At 38.0% G+C, this 18,437-nt stretch overlaps 1 protein-coding gene across 5 annotated transcripts in view; it reads right to left on the reverse strand.

Moving 5' to 3' along the window:
- LOC6502484 (BTB/POZ domain-containing protein 7) overlaps nt 1–7,838 on the reverse strand; it is a 31,995-nt gene extending 24,157 nt beyond the window's left edge. For 2 of the 5 annotated variants that reach the window (XM_032455999.2, XM_032456000.2), the window contains exons 1-2: nt 7,655–7,833; nt 7,001–7,083 (exon numbers count right to left, since the gene is read on the reverse strand). The gene's annotated coding sequence lies outside the window, so the exon portion shown is untranslated. Of the gene's footprint in view, nt 1–7,000; nt 7,084–7,654 lie in introns of all 5 variants that reach the window. The other 3 variants (XM_032456001.2, XM_044717587.1, XM_032455998.2) reach the window with 3 other exon arrangements.
- Between the last annotated feature and the right edge of the window lie 10,599 nt (nt 7,839–18,437).

An 18,437-nucleotide genomic window follows, 5' to 3' on the forward strand; every position in this document is an offset into this window, starting at 1 on the left:
TTTTTTTTTTTTTTTTTAATTTTTTTGTTCCATTTTTGCGGGCAATAATGGGGTGATTTTTATGTAAAAATGGTACCTCCGACTTTAGAACCGCGCCAAAAATTCAAAATCGCTTATTGTTCAAAATGGTTTCGTTCATCCGCACAAGAAACTAATATTTTAAGTAAATCAATTCAATTTTTTTATTTCCGATAACACTGTAAGGACTTTACGAATAATAATTATTTCTTAAAACTAAAAATTCCTAGATACTCTCCAAATATTGCCATTTATCGTGTAAAAAAATTAAATAATTATAATTAAATAAAAAAAAAAGCTGCTTTTTTCAGCCTCTGAAACCATCCTGCCCCCTTAAATAGTTATTATTAACAAAAAAATCCTTCGTTCAAGTTCTAGAGAATCGTATCTCGAAGGCCTGTGCAAAATTTCGCCAATATAGGTTGAGTAATTTCCTAGAAATCTTGTCAACCGACTTTAAAAACATAGTTTTGAGAAAAACGCGTTTAAAGTTTGCGCTCTGCCTATACATGACCTCGAGCATCCACCTTTTCAAGGCTGTATCTCTGAAATTTTTATTCGAATGGACTTGAAAATGTAGGAGAATATTCTCGAGATTGTGTAGAAGATTATACGACAATAACAAAAAAGGATTTTTTTGAACTTCGATCCTTAAACACTAAAAATTAGTAACTTCAACTCAAATGATGAGGAAAACCTTACCAAGAAACAAGATTAAAGAATCTAAAATTTTAAGAAGAAAGGATATTTATAAACAATTTTAAGAAATCTATAAAAAAAAACCCACATTATTGACTAAAACTGAAATTAAACAAAAACCCTTATGAAGATTAAAAGCTAGAATTAGATAGAAAAGAGTATCACCCTTATAAGACCCATTAGCGATCATCCATTAAAAACCCCATTAAAATGACCGAACGTGCGAAACTTCAAAACTGAAAAGGACGTGGAAGAGACAATTAAGGACAAATTTCAAGAGAACTTAGCTGCGTCAGATAAGGAATCAATCAAAACAAGGACTTAACAAAACAAAATAATTAAAACACACAAAACATCACAACATGGGCTAGCATAGAGTAGCTCATAATCAGACAGTGTGGTCATTTGCATTAATGGCAAAAAAACTACATTCGAATTAACTGTACATAATATAATATGAAATTCTAACCGTTTTGGTTACAAAGAGTGAGTGCACGAACGACCGGCTCAGTCGCACAAGATTGAATCAACGAAACACGAAGTGATAAAATTTTAAAATTCAGTTAGTTTTAATAAGTACATAATTATATTTTATATTTAATTTATATAATGTAATTATTAACTTTATTATGAATACAAATATGAAGCATATTTAAAAAATTTATTTATATCTTAATGTGTAGCGTAATATCTGAAACGAATGTAAAGATGTTTGTGTGTTTATGCTTATATACAAATCAAATAAAAAAACCCTCTTCACAAGGTACAATATCGGTGGCAAACCCGCAAGCCGCACCCAAAATCTAATATTAATTTTGGTGACGAAAAAATGCAATATATGTATGTATAAAAAATTACATAATAAAAAAATTTTTACCCGGCCAGTGTTTATATGGTTTATTATACTCTTGCAGAGGGTATTATAATTTTGGTCAAAAGTGTGCAACGCAATGTAGGAGACATCTCCGACCCTATAAAGTATATATATTCTTGATCAGGATCACCTCCTGATTCGATCTACGCAAACTAGTCTCTCAGTTTTGGAGCTATCGAGTTGAAACTTTGCACACATCCTTTTTTTCCTTGCAGGTAGTATATAAGTCGGAACGCCCGGATCGATCGACTATATCCTATAGCTGCCATATAACTGATTAATCGGAAATGCCATAACATTGGTGTTTTTTAAGTTGGAGGGTTGAGACTTTCCACACATGTTATATTTGGCCAAAATATCTTGTCTAAAAAATTTCATAAGGATCGGCAGACTATATCCTATAGCTGCCATAGATCGATCGGAATTAGCATAACTTTGATTTTTTTTAAGTTAGAAAGATGAGACTTAGTACAGGATATATTTTTAGCAAAGTAATCTGATTTGCCAAATTTCATAAGGATCGGCCGACTAAATTATATAGCTGTCATATAACTGAACGATCGGAATTGGCATAACTTTGTTGTTTTTCAAGTTAGAAGGATGGAACTTTCTGCATTTTAATTTGGGCAAACTTATACGATCTGCCAAATTTCGTAAGGATCGGCCGTCTATATCCTATAGCTGCCATATAACTGATTGATCGGAAATGCCATAACTTCGTTGTTTTTCAAGTTAGAAGGATGGGAGTTTCAGTGGATTCCTCTTTGGGCCAAATAAAAATTCGAAAATAATTCGATATGCCAAATTTCAAAGGGATCGGTCAACTATATACGATCCGCTATATATCTAATAATATAAGATGCGTGGCGCCACCTAGCGAACTGCGACTCAACTGCAAGGGTATATAAACCCGAAGTTAGCTTTCCTTTCTTGTTTTTATTGTTCCACGAGCCGAATAAGAACAATATGGTAGCTGCCAGTGGCAAAGCGCTATTCAAAAGTTAAAAAAAGAAACTAAAAATTGTTTGAGTATTTTTCCGGGAGTGAGGTCGCGGTTAGTGGCCAGTTCTGAACAAAAAACATCTTATTAAAATAAAATACATTAAATTAATTTCTCCTATTTTATTTTTTTTTATTTTTTGTGTCAGCAAACTGCAAAAAAATTATATGAATATGCACTTTTACCTTACAACTTATCGGACTATATCTTGACTAAGCGACTTTTCCCAGATGTATCAACCGTAGTGTTATTTCAAGGGCTATCTCCACATGCAATATGAATAGAATCGTTAGAAACAGTTTTAATTGGCCTAGAAAATTATACCGGATCGTATAAAGTTGGCCGATCCTTATGAGAATTTCACCATCCAATCAAGTTTTTATTGAAAGTGTTCGAAACAGCCCCAAGTGTTCTTTAAAAATAGCAAGGTTGTGCCATTTCCGATCGTTCAGTTATATGATAGATATAGGATATAGTGGGCCGATCCTTATGCAAAGTCCCATCTTGCCAATTTGTCAATGCCAATTCCGATCGTTCTATGACAGCTATAGTCGGCCGATCCTTAATAAATTTTGTACATAAGATATTTCCAAATATAACATGTGTGAAAAGTCCCAACCCTAACCTAACTTTAACTTAAAAAACACCAAAGTTATGGCATTTCCGATCAATCACTTATATGGAAGCTATAGGATATAGTCGACCGATCCCGGAGGTTCTGGCTTATAAACTGACTGCAAACAAAAGAAGGATGTGTACAAAGTTTCAGGTTGATAGCTATAAAACTTAGAGAGTTTGCGTAGAAACAGACAGACAGACAAACAGGCATGCTCATATCGACTCAGGAGGTGATTCTGATCAAAAATATATATACTTTATAGGTGTTTTACATTTTAAACGTTTACATTTTAAGTAAAAAGTGTTTTACATTTACGCAAAGTTCTCCCAAGGCAAACTAATTAATTTTGTATATCACTCATTCAGATTGAACGCACACAGAAAATGTTTACATATAGTACAGATTATGCACATATAGTACAGAATCCACAAAATGACCGAATTCCACTTAACAACATAAATACATAGTTTCTCTGAAATTCGCATGATGTGAATACGAGTGAATTTACGAATTCAAACAACTTCCGTTTGCTCTTGTGTCGTTTTTACTCAATTCAATTGAAATCAAATTAATTCATATGATCGTATGCTGTAAGTGAGGCCATGCAAATGTCTCACATAACGCGGACCCAAGCGTCCTGGGACTTTCCTGGGAACAACATCGAATACTCGTCTTGAAAGATAAGCGAAGAGAGTTTTAAAATTTTATCACAACAAAAAGGGTAAAGGGGTCACAACAAAAGGGTAAGTGAGGCCATGCAAACGTCTCATATAGCGCAGACGCTTAAGACTTTTCTGGGAACAACAGCGAATACTGGTCCTGAGAGATAAGCGAAGAGAGTTTTAAAATTTTATCACAACAAAAAGGGTTTCCAAAAATATTATAGTATAATATTAGAAATTACATACAAAATACACCAATGGACATGATTCGTTCACGTCACGTTAACCAAAAGAGCACTGAGCAACGCAAACGTTCCATGAACGATGAAATGCAACGCCAATTCACTATACAATCGGAGGAGGATGAAGAACAAGAATATTTTCAGACAGCCGAAAGAATGGAATAGATGAGCTGAAGAAGAAACTTCATGGCAAGCGGGATCTGATCATCAAGAATCCATTGATATGTCAGAATTATATTTGTACCCTTGCAGAGGGTATTATAATTTTGGTCAAAAGTGTGCAACGTAGTGAAGGAGATCTGCGGCCCCATAAAGTATATATATTCTTAATTAGCATCACCTTCTGAGTCAATATAAGCATGTCCGTCTGTCTGTCCGGGCTCACATAGGAGCAATAACACTAGCACTAGTTTACACGAAAACCTCGGTTAAAAACTGTTTTTATACCCTTGCAGAGGGTATTATAATTTTGGTCAAAAGTGTGCAACGCAGTGAAGGAGACATCTCCGACCCTATAAAGTATATATATTCTTGATCAGGATCACCTCCTGAGTCGATATGAGCATGTCCGTCTGTCTGTCGGAAAGGCCGGGATCGGTCGACTATATCCTATAGCTGCCATATAACTGATTGATCGGAAATGCCATAACTTTGGTGTTTTTTTAAGTTAGAGGGTTGGGACTTTCCACACATGTTATATTTGACCAAAATATTTTATGTACAAAAACATAAGGATCGGCCGACTATATCCTATAGCTGTCATAGAACGATCGAAATTAGCATAACTTTGGTGTTTTTTAAGTTAGAAAGATGGGACTTGGTAAAGATTACTCTTTGGGCAAAATAATTCAATATGCCAAATTTCATAAGTATCGGCCGACTATATGCGATCCGCTATATATCTAATAATATAAGATGCGTGGCGCCACCTAGCGGACTGCGACTCAATTGCAAGGGTATATCAACTTGGGCTCCGCTCGAAATTAGCTTTCCTTTCTTGTTTAAAGTAATTTGGGGTCGGAGAACTCTAAAATGACATCCGTTTATTTTTCTTAAGGACAGTTTAGGAGAAATTTTTTAAAACCGAGTTTTTGTGGTGCTTTTTGAGGTTTTCGGTAATATCTCATAAAAAGAAATGTTCAAAGGTTGTGAGCAGTTTTTTTTTATCGAAAGGTAATGAAGTGATGTTTACGTGGAAATATAATATGTGCAGATTGAATCAAAGCTCTGGAATTCACAAGCGACCAAAGTACAAAAAATCGAATTCAATAATTTTCGACCAATTTCGAAGTTGATATACCCTTGCCGGTAAGTTGCAGCTTATATTATTATTATATATTTCGGATCGTATATAATTGTCCGATCAAAGTTATGGTATTTCCGATCATTCAGTTATATGGCAGCTATAAGATATATTCGACCGATCCCGACCGTTCCGACTTATATACTACCTGCAAAAAAAGAAGGGTGCAAAGTTTCAATTCGATAGCTCCAAAACTGAGAGGCTAGTTTGCGTAGAAACCGACAGACAGACAGACAGACGGATATGCTCATATCGACTCAGGAGGTGATCCTGATCAAGAATATATATTCTTTATAGGGTCGGAGATGTCTCCTTCACTGCGTTGCACACTTTTGACCAAAATTATAATACCCTCTGCAAGGGTATAATGACAAAGACTCACAAAATGAATGAAGTCCCCTCGCGAGGACAACAAAATATAAATAACACCAAGATCCTGAAAAAAAATGTAAGAAGAGAAGGCAAATGAGGCATCGGTAAACTAAACGTCAGGCACAGGGCCAGCCAGAAGGGGCGAAATAAAACAAGTTATCACAAAAAAGAAAATAAACATCGCTTAGTCCAGTCACACGCGCAAAAATTCTTAACAACAACAGCAATAGAGCGGCACCGGACGCAATAAGGCGTCCAATATGATCGGACGTGGCACCAAAAGTGTCACACGGTTCGAAAAACTCGTGCGCTGGCTAAGCATTGGATATGCATGCGATCGTAACCCCTGAACCCAGCGGCAACGCAAGTCCATTAACCAAAAGGAGAAAAGACATGGACTTCAGTTACAGGAACATCAGCTACCAAAAACATTGAGGGACGCCAGCAGAAGCAGCAACCGCGAAATTGCAGCAGCGATGGAGCGACGCATATGTACATATGTATGTAGGTTTAGTTATTCATAGAGGACCAAAAATTAATGTAGAAAATGTAGAAATTCATCGGAGTTTGGATAAGTATTCCAAAGATATGGTAACTGCTAAATACCATTTTTTAATTTTAGTTGGTATACATACATTTCAAAAATGATATGTACTAGAAACAATGATGGTCATCGCCATTACACGGCCTACATAATTCAATATATGGTAAAATTTGATCAATTTCTTATCTTAGGTGTAGCGCGGAAACTGTGGGTGATAGAACCTATGTTTGTTCTGGACTTTGGTTCAGGGGACCCTAAAAAGAGGGAAAAAAAAGTTGGAAATTGTCGGCCTGTGCTATTAATCATAAGAATCATAATCAGTTCTAATTAAAAACTCAAATAAACAAAAACGTAAAAAGATTAATTTCTTTTTATAAAGAAATCTTAACCTTTGAAAACTTACATATACATATGTACATATGTACTTGTATACATAGAATTTAGTTGAGTGTGACTTGTTTTTGCCTAACTAAACAATATCCTATAATTAATTTTAATTATTACGAAAAATCGAAAACGTTTTTAGTGAATGTTTTATGTTTATTAAACTTTTATTATATTTTTATAAAAAATAACAAAATTAAAAAAAAAAATTATATTCATCGTTAAAAACTTTACAAGTATAAACGTTGCAATGTGGTAAACTTGAATCCACATTTTTACATACATATGTATTTACATACATGTATGTATGTATGCTCGCCACCGTATATCCATCACTGTGACAATCTTCGACAAAATAATATTAGCCTGCAAGAGAATAATTTGGTAGGTACATTTGTATGTAAAAGAATAACTTTTATTTTTATACGCAATAAAATAAGCAACCAAATTGTGACCATAAAATAAAAGGAACGTAAACTTATAAAATTGATGTACTATTTGCATACATATGTACATAGATGGGGTTAACAATAAAATTTCTCCTATATACAATATATAAGTATACATATTTAAGCATATATGCGTACATAAGTGTGTTTTCATTTTGTGTGTACAGTGCGCTAGCCTTGACCTACATATAGGTCACTTTTTCTATGTGTATTTGTATGTAAATATGTACATACAATGCATATAGACTAACAAATCTTAGTTAGTTGCACATTTCAAAACATTTTTCTTAATAGATTAAGCTTAGGCTGTACGCATATAACTCTATTATTTTTTTAATTCATAATAATCAAAACAAATCTGCATATTTATTTAATTATAGTTCAAATAATTACGTTCCAGATATAATTATAAAGTTGTTTCTAACGAGCAATCAATGAATAAGAGTTTCAGCTACTACAACTTAGTACATTTTCAAAACAGAACTTACAATAACTTTGAATTTGTTCTTACTCAAGAAGAAAATATAATTTTAAACTAGAACAACTGGCAATTTTAATTTTAAATTTCGTTCAACTTCATGGTATTGGTTACAATTAGTGACTTGTTTTATTTACACCATAATATTACAATTTCAGAAAAAAAGAGTGGCCAAGCTTTGTAAAAATCATTTAATCTTCTATGATCAACGGTTATACCAATATGTTTCCACTATTTTGTTAATATTATGTATTCACACTTAACATTCACCAAGGCTAACGCAATCAGCTGTTTAGGAATTGTGTGCTAATAATGACGCTACAATTTCTCTTTACCACATGCATTTTTAAATTTAAATATATTATGTGTAAATTAATGTACTTTTTAAAATAAATTTTCGTACATAAAATTTCATAAATAGTTAAAAGTGAAGCTATTATATTTAAATGCGACGCGTTCTTATTCATTTATGATAAATGTAAATAAAATATGGTCTTAAGAGTAATAGAAGAACGATTTTTACATGGTTTAAAGATTTTGGGGGATAATGATGACAGACGTATCCAGAATATGACAGAAAATTATCTTTAAGACCAAAAAAAAATTAGGAGAAAATAGACCGCGCGAGGCCCATGACTATCCCGAAGTTTAGGACCCACGGCGAAGTAATGATTGGTTCAACAAGTGGGCCGGGAATTGATTCTAGGAAAGTCGGGCGTTTGCAATCCAAATATATGTCTTTTCTGCTTCATTTTCTTTATTTATATCTATATATATTTGCAGTTAATATTCTGCAATTATTTTCACATATCTGTTAACACTTATGCTCTTCGGAAGGTTCGGAAGCCAAAAATAATCGATCAAATCAGAGTGCTGCATACTCAATTTCACAGTTTTAAAGTTTTTAGGAGACTTTCCTAATCTTAACAAATCCGCTACTCGGGATGTTGCAGCCTCATAGATCGCGGATTATCCACCCCTAATACTACGGCCGCTCATTTTCGTTGCTGCCTCAAAAGCAGGAACGGTAACGCGTGTAAGTGATCTCAAGGAATGGCCTAGAATTTACCCCTTAAATGTAGTCATCAGGGTAACCCCTGATGCCTCTGAGATTAACATCACGGCTTATATCAAAGCCAGAACCAAGGTCATTATAAGAATGAATGAGATAAGGAAATTTTAGTATTTCTACTCGAGGCGCATTATGTTCTTTACGATACGTGTGCCGATGTTCGCGAGGTCATCAACCGAGTACGGTAAAAAATATAATCTGTCAAATCTGATTCTTAAAAAAAACTAACAAATACTTCTATCCTAGAATCTATTCTGATAGTTTTTTCTCTGCATCCCATTTCATCTTGCTCACCAAAACCTGGTTCAAGCCGAAGATCTTTAGCTGCGAAGTTTTGGCCTCTGCAAAGAGGTGGAGGTCTTTATCCCCTCTTATCGGCTTGATTTAGTTCTTGTCTAGAAACCATGGCTAGTAGGAGGAAGGGTCCAGACGAGCTATTGGACAGACTTGTACAAGACAGCGCAACGCTTAACATAGTCCTCATAATCAGATGTGTGTTGAGCCAAGCAGCCAAAGACGAAGCTATTTGAAATAACTTATAAATTATAAAACGGAGGAGCAGCGGCGGGTTTATCAGCAGTTCTGTTTTTGTTTATTTCTCCCCCGTTCGCATGCGCTTTACTGGTATTTGTAGCGCTTTTGAGAGCTTTTTTGTAGAGCTGCTGCGCACTAGCTCATCTTGCATTTGAGTGCGCTCCCCCGCCTTGCCTCTTGCCAACGAAAGCTATTCTACTTGTATTTTGGCTTTGATTCAAGCGGCTCCGAGTTTGTTGGTTAGATTGAACCCTCAAATAAAAACATTGAAATTAAACCGTGAAATCGTCTATTTATTTGCCCGCTATTAATAAATATTAATAGCTTAACAATGTCCGCGGTGAGTCTCTTTTTAATTTTTAAACCTATGCAATAGGGGAAATTACCCCACCTTTATTATTTGGAATCGCATGGAATCCATTGATTTTACGCTAGTATCGAAACCGGTACTCAGTCTTGCGACTCTCTGAACACTCTGGTTTCACTCGAGCCTGCAAAAAATGCCCTCAGAAGGGCATGCCCAAGAATAGAACCAAGAGGACACCCTCCAGACGTCAAGCAGAGCCCTGATCAATAGGACTTAAGCCGGAAACGCGGAGATACTCTGGACCGAATATAAGGCTTCCCTGGTCTCTTACAAAAAGACCATCCGGAAAAGCCCCTCATGGAGCTTTTTATGCATTGACATTGAAAATACACTGAGCAATACACCGTTTCAAGCTTTACAAACCGTCCGGCCCCGACGAGATTCCTGCACAAATCCAACAAGCAGGGGATATTGCCACAAATTCGTTTTCAAAGATCTTTATCAGATTCCTTAAGCTAGGTAGATTTTCGCAACCGTGGCTCCGTCAAATCACGGATCGTCTTCATATCCAAGGCTACAAGGTAGTGGCATATGCGGATGGCGTCGCATTTTGGTTCACATAAAAACACTTACATACGCTCTGTGATCTTATGAGCAGTAATGGCCTTGCAGTAAATGCGCAGAAAACAAAGTTAGTTATATTAAAAATCCCGCCCCTCGTCCACACAAGACTAACAAAGACTTAGGGGTATTATTGGACAGAAAGCTAAATTGGAACCTAAACATAAAAGAAAGGTCAAAAAAGGCCGCTATAGCAGTTTTCTTAAATTTTTTTCCAAAAATGCAAAAAAGTAATAGGACTTAAGCTGGGAGTGTCTTCCTATATAGTAAACCGGATCTACACCACCATAGTCATCCCTATACTACTGTATAGAGTACTGGTATGTTGGCCAGCCCTCAAAAAGAAAAACATTCTCAAGAATCTGGAAAAGATCCAGCGTCCTGCAGTACTATGCATCAGTGATACGTTGCACACATAGAATACTCATGCTGGAATAGAGAAGGCGAAGGTAGCGTCAATTAGGCCGAGAGACCCATCAATGAAGCCTCTTTAACATGGAACACTCCACCATTTTATTTAATGATCCACTTATTCCCAATAGTACACAAAATCCTTTCCAGACACTTATTAAATATAGAGAGGAATGGGGTCTTAGCCCCAGGCCCAGAGAACGCATATTATGACTCGATGGTGGGGATGTTTGACATGTCTCTAGGTCAAATCAACCAAAAAAAAAATTTCTTAGGTCGGCTCTAGTCTCATGTTTTTTATCTGATCCTAATGGTACCAATTTTTCCAAAGCTTTGCTTTTCTCAACTCCAGAGGATCCAGGGCTTGAGGTTTCCATCGAAACCATTTCTGGTGTCGATCGATTTCAAAAGGCAGACTTTCACAAACTTAATAGCTTAATTTGTACATTTGAATGGTCTGATATTCTTTTTTTAACTTTAACATGTTTCTTTTCCTCCTCTGCTTATTCATCTGATACCTCCGATCAGGCCATTGCTCATTTACTTACAAAAATATACAACATTCAACCAGCAAATCTTAGTTTATAGTTTAATAGTTTATTATTGGATCTTCGAAGAGATAAACCAATTTACACGCAAGACCCCGATTGTTCTGTATGATTCTATTGTCATTTTGTCTTTGCCTGGTTTGTGAATATGCACTAATTTTTAAAGCCTGAGGATTGAAAGAACATAGAATTGAGCTAAAAATGTATATAAATCTGATTTTTCTGGTTTTTCCAATGTGCTTTATCATTTTGTAGTTAATTTTATCATTTCATGAGATTTTCCCCTTTAGACTGTTTAAAGCAGCATTAAATTCTAGATAATTATCTATATAATATATTTAATGTCTTTTTCAATAAAGACGGCTGTTTTGTTGAGTAGATAGTTGGTTCCTGGTGTGTATGTGTTTGGCTTTTTTAAACGCCTGTGAGAAATTACGGTCCTCCGAAGTAGATGACCAGTATTTGGAAAATGCTGTGGCTATGTCTTTTGAATTAATGACCGTTAAATTTTCATTCCTATTAAGGATACAATGAATGAGTGTTGATTTGTGAATCCTGACAAATTTCCTAATGTTATTACAGATCTATTCCGCCTTTGATTTTGTTTGAAATGGTGAAGGTCAGTACGTGTAAGCTTTCATTCTTACTTAGTGTATCGTCGATGCAAGCCGAAATCGAGCATGAGACGTCGCCGCGCTCTGCTCAAATTGCTGCCCATTTCACCTTTGCCGGCGGAGTTTCCAGCATTCAGGCAAACGCAGTCTACTTTCAGGGGAGGATATTTGGAGTGGTCTGAGTTTCACTCGGCTTTCCCAAGAATCGTGGGCTGCATAAGTTTACATAAGTTAGGTGGAAAAACTGCACATAAAAAGGTAGAAAAGAGGTTGTGATCTTGTCTTCGGCACTCAACCTTTGAATTAGTTCGTTCCTTGGAAATCTCCAAAGAGAATTATGATGTCGCGTTGCACATCTTGGAAAAATGATTGAATAACCGTCGGGTAATATTTCAGGCTCATGTGAAACAATCCAATCGTCAGAGAGAGTGGACGTGTTTCTGTTCTGCTACGCCAGCAGCTATGCAAATACCAGAAAACTCAGTGAAAAAGCAAAAGAAGTGGTGTGCTCTAGAAATCGCGAAAGGACGCTTTTGGACATACATAAGTCTCGAGCTTATAGTGTCCAATAACTAACACAAAATCAAAATTTATTAAATTCAAAAATTGAAATGCCATGACAAATTAAACCAACAGCATGTGCACATTCACTTAAAGAAATAAGAGCGGCCCCTCTGCCTGCAGTACCTAACATAAACAACAACAACATGAACGAAAGTAAGCTCTCTGTCCCAGAAACAGAGCGTAGACGATCTTCCAATGTCTATTTCTCATCCGTCGCAAACGAAGAGCGTGTAAGATCATGCTCTCCCGCTCTCCCAGGCACAAGCAGTACATTAACCTGGAGTGCGCAGTGCACCTCCCCAGCACTATCACCCTCTGGTCTATCAACTCCGTTATATTTGCCTACAACGAGCACTACTACATCGATTACCACATCGTGTACATCAACCACAACAGCAACATCGGAAGCTGTCTCTCAGCCCCCCCGAGGAACAATCCAAACGGGCATTGACCAATATATCCAAGTAAAACGAAAGCTCAGTCCCCAGCCGAAAAAAAATTCTAACGCTGCAAAAGCAATGAAAGTCTGAAAACAGATTTTCTATATTAAGCGAAGACCGTAATAATGAAGAGAATACGGAAGTTCCGAAAGCTAAGCAAAAGCCGCCACCCATTTACATACGTGATCAAAACTGCAGCGATATGGTAAACTGCCTCGCTAAGCTAATTGGAAATAACAATTTTCATATAATGCCACTGACCAAGGGCAATATACGGGAGACCAAGCTCCAAGTCTACACGGAGGAAAATCATTGCTTAGCCACGAAATACCTATACGAAAACCAGAAAAAATATTATACCTACCAATTGAAGAGCAGCAAGGGCCTTCAAGTGGTCATAAAGGGTATTGAATCGTCGGTACCAACAAAAGAAATCATCGAAGCCCTTTCAATATGGTTCATCCCAAATACAAACTACAGTATCTTCTGCATAGAAGAATCACGGTAGAGGAACCTCATAAGCGCAACCAACCTCTACAGTGTTTAAACTGCCAAGAATATAAATACGACTCAAAGTCGTACTGCACCTTGCGTGCAGTCTGTGTGGCTTGTGGCGGCCTCCATGACACTGCCTTCTGTACCATAAATAAAACCGACCATAACTCTAAGAAATGTGGCAACTGCGGTGGAAATCATATTGCCAATTACAGGGGATGCCCAGTTTATAAAGAGTTAAAATATCGTATGAATACAAAAAAACCCTTACAACAACGTTCGTTTGCCATTCACACTAACCACCAAACCACCATGGCATCTTTAACTACACCTGGAGTTTCTTTTTCTAGCGCTCTACGATGGCCAGGACTACTAAATAGTGTAGGTTCAGCACCACTGGAACCTGAAACTATAGGATATCCACCTCCGCCTACGGGTACTACGAGGGAAAGAGTAGGCCAAGAATCTGCAACCCCCGAAATAAAGGGTATCGAAGGAATGTTGTTCACACTTATAAGTTTAATGGTCACAATTCAAAATAATATGCAAGAGCTCATGCGAAACTAAAATCGACTATTGGAGCTTTAAGTCAAACAAAAATCCAATTAGATGGCTTATTTGAGAATCTGTCTATGGAATGCTAACGGCATTTCAAAGCGCAAAAATGAACTTAAGACATTTCTTGATGATAATAATTTCGATATTATGCTCCTCTCCGAAACTCATCTAACGAACAAAAACAACTTCTATCTGACGGGCTATATATTTCATGCAACAAATCATCCAGATGGGAAGACTCATGCAGGAACTGGGATCCTCATAAAGCAGCGCATAAAACACCATTCCCTCCAACGAGTTGCTACAAATTCCTTGCAGTCAACTTCAATACGAATTCAGACCGTGGGAGGTCATCTAAACCTAGCTGCAATATACTGCCCACCACGTTTCTGCATATCTGATATGGAGTTTATGCAATTCTTTGATACACTAGGCGATTGCTTTATAGCAGGCGGTGACTACAATGCCAAGCACCCACACTGGGGTTCTCGCCTAACCAACCCAAAGGGTAGACAACTATTCAACGCTTTGATACAGCCAGGAAATAAACTAGACTTTCTATCACCGGGAAAGCCTACATACTGCCCAGCGGACCCACGGAAGAAGCCAGACCTAATTGACTTTGTGATCACTAGAAAAATTCCACGAAGCATCATTCGAGCCGAACCTTTGGATGACCTATCGTCTGACCATTCAGTTATCCTGCTTCATCTATTTCAACATGCCGAATTACAAAATAATCAAATTTATCTCACATCAAAAAGTACAACTGGCTTAGGTACAAAAAGTACATAAGCTCTCACATAAACATAAGACCGTCAATTAACTGTAGCAAGGACATTCAAGATGCAGTCAATCAGCTGGAAGACATGATGACCTCAGCAGCAAAGCTTTCGACTCCTGCGACCACAGAAAAACCTGCATACTCCGCCACAAATTCCTATATAGAAAATCTAGTCCGAGAAAAGCGGCAGCTCCGCCGTGAATGGCAAGCACACAGATCCCCTTCTTCAAAGGAAAGGCTAAAAGCAGATATGCCCCTTCGAAAACCAGATGGATCTTGGGCGCGCAGCGATGAAGAAAAAGCAAGCGTCTTCGCTAGTCACCTTAGTAAAGTTTTTACTCCAAATCAAGCAGCCTCTCCTTCCTTTCTTCCAGAGCTACCAATTCCAGATCCAATTCCAGCTATAGAATATAGAAAAAGCACCTCAAGCCAAATAAGTCTCCAGGGTATGACCTCATTGCCCCGAAAATGATTATGGAGCTCCCTGCGTGCGCCATCAATTATATAAAAATTCTATTTAACTCTATTACAAAGCTTGGCCACTTCCCCCAACAATGGAAAAAATCCATTATAATAATGATACCGAAACCAGGGAAAGACAAAGCTTTGGCCTCTTCATATAGACCAATAAGTCTACTTTCATGCTTATCAAAGCTTTTTGAGAAACTTCTACTGCTTCGTATCACGCCTCATATGACTTTGAATAATATAATTCCTGAACATCAATTTGGCATCCGAGAAAAGCATGGCACCATAGAGCAGGTGAACCGTATCATATCTGAAATTCGAACCGGCATATCCCAGGCATTTGACCGAGTCTGGCTGCAAGGACTTATGTATAAAATAAAACTATTACTCCCACAAAACTGTCATGAGCTGCTCAAAACATACCTGTTTAATCGAGTGTTCACTGTAAAACAAAAAAACTTTACAACAGAAGAGTTCGAAAATAAGGCGGGCGTACCTCAAGGAAGCGTCCTCGGCCCCACCCTATATCTTCTATATACAGCAGATATCCCAACAGATCAGCGTCTAACTATGTCAACATTTGCCGATGATACAGCCATACTAAAAAGATCTAAATGGCCGCTGGAGGCATCCAGAAGCCTCTCCTCTCACCTTGCACTAATATAAAAGTGAATGGCGGACCGGCGTATAAAGATAAACTGCCCCGCTCCAACTCTAAACAATACCATAGTCCCCTCTGTGAATGAGGTCACATATCTCGGCGTCCACCTGGACAGGCGTCGTACATGGAAAAAACATATTGAAACGAAACGGGACCAATTAAGACATAAATCCAGAGGACTGCACTGGCTTATCAACCCTCGTTCCCCACTTCAACTGGAAAATAAAGTACTACTCTACAATTGAGTCAAAAGGCTAATCTGGAAGTATGGCTCCGAATTTTGGGGCAATGCAAGAAGTAGCAATATAGACGTTATCCAAAGGGCACAGTCGAAAGTGCTCAGAGCCATCACAGGAGCTCCATGGTATATTCGCAATGAAGATATCCATAGAGACCTAGGTATACCTCTCGTCAAAGTCGAAATTTCTCAACTCCAGGAAAAATACAAAAGGAAACTCTCCACGCACCAAAATCCTCTAGCCAGATCGCTAAACCAAGTTAGTCAACAATCCCGATTAAGAAGAAATGATCTTCCAGCCCGTTGACATCGGAGGCCCCATAGTATAGATGTTTACAAAAATAATCTATTTATGTATTAGATTAAGATTTTTAAAATTGTTGTTAGTCTCTTAATAAGAGAAGATCCAACAAATAAAAGATAAATGTATATAAAAAAAAAATGTGAACTGGATTTTGGGCCTCAGTCCATTGGAAGGTGGTTTAGTGGCATTGCGTCAAGGGCTTTCAGATAAATTTAATGCCCACATGCGAGCCTTGGAGCAAAATTTGGGGACGACAATTCAGATCGCCAGGTGTATCATTGTCCAAGTGCTTCATCAAGGATTGGACCTAGCTACCCAGGCTAAGTGGGAGGAAGGACTTGGACCTAATCCCTACTTGGGAGTAGATGGCAACATTTTTGGAGCAGCGATGCAGGACTCTACGTGCCTGGCACTCATATGCGAAGACGTAGAGTCGCAAATAATAGAAGATCGTCCTTTATCATTCCTAAATCACCTTCCTCTGCCTGTAATATACAGGGTAGTGTTTGCATGCCCCATATTTCTGGCGACTCGGTCTATGTCGGAAATGTCTCCAAACTGCCCATCGCCTGCGTGAGTGTCTCGCTGCTACTTTTCCCAGTTGTAGGAGGAGGCATCACAGCTGTATTTTTATTGAATTAAAGTCAATCAGCAGCCAGCCAGCTGGAGTTTTTGTTCCTTGCCTGTCAATGTGCTCCTACGGTCCCGTTGCTCCGAATATTCGGCCCTTATTAACGCTGTCATAGCCACCATGGACTTCCAGCCTAGTTTCAGCTTGGATGTGTCCAGCTGAAATATTCCGACCAACCTCACTTTAGCCGATCAAAAGTTTTTCCGGGCACGACGAATCGATTTGCTTATCGGAGACAATCTATTTTATGAGCTGCAGTGTGGTGGGCAAATCCAGCTCTCAGCTGTCCTACCGTTGACGCAGAAAACCCTGCTTGGATGGGTTGTATGTGGGGGCGATTCACACATGGGAAAAGGTCATTCGTGGCCACAGTTCACAGCAGCTACGGTATAGATTTATCACTAAAATATAATAAGTATTGTTTGTCTTATCTTTATTTATTGTTGGCACCTAGTGCCAAGACCTACTACTTTATATGCACACTTAGTAATTTGACCCAATCAATATGCATCAGCATGTTGCAATATACAAACCAACTAACCTGTTAGCAATAAGCACAAAACAATATCCAACCTAATAACCCAGCAATCAGGCGCCACCCGCAGAAATCAGCATTATCAGCGGAAAGAATGACCGACTGACCCAAGCAAGCAAAACCCAGCTAGCTAAGATGAAATGCGAGTACAAGCAGTACATGAGCAAACAATCTGAGTCAGCAGACTCAGAGGTGGGTGACCCTGGCATTAACATTACTTGTAGCACGTCCATAACATTGACCTTTTCTTAGATTTAAATATGTATAATTTAGCATCTTAAATAAGAATTGTTCTTCTGAAATAAAGATAGTTGCGAAATCAGAGTGAATCGTCTCGTTACTCAGTGTCTGAACTACGGCACTTAAAATCAACCTACTTCGAGTGATCCTGTGTAAAACGGTTCACAAGTAGGACTCTCTAAAAACTATCTCCTTCGCGTGGCTCCAGTGTAAACGGACCACCAGTAGAACTTTCATCATCGAACCTACTTCGAGTGGCTCCTGTGTAAACGGAGCGGATGTAGAACCCGCGGCATACCAGTCTACTTCGAGTGTTGCTTCCGTGAAACGGACCACAGGTAGAACTCGCGGCATACCAGTCCACTTCGAGTGTTGCTCCCGTGAAACGGACCACAAGTAGACCCCGCGTTATCCAACCTACTTCGAGTGGCTCCTGTATAAACGGACCACACGTAGAACCCAGGTAAATTTGTCAGATTCATACATTCCTTGACTACGACTCCGGGACCTACCGTTATTCCCGCGAGTTTAAGTTTGACGTAGTGGCCGCATAACGCTCTAAAAAATAACGCGTAAAAATTTGGTGACCCCGACGCAATCCTTTTCTAGAGGATCACAACCTGAACACAAGCCGCAACGCAATTTAACTCATCGGAAAAAAGGATACATTGCAACCATGGTATCAGAATTAGACCCCGTAATCCAAATGATCATTGATGAGCAAATTGAAAGCAACATAGCTAATAAAAGCTAAAGGCTAATAAGAAA

The sequence above is a fragment of the Drosophila ananassae genome, chromosome XR, assembly GCF_017639315.1.
Source record: "Drosophila ananassae strain 14024-0371.13 chromosome XR, ASM1763931v2, whole genome shotgun sequence".
Lineage (NCBI taxonomy): Eukaryota > Metazoa > Arthropoda > Insecta > Diptera > Drosophilidae > Drosophila > Drosophila ananassae.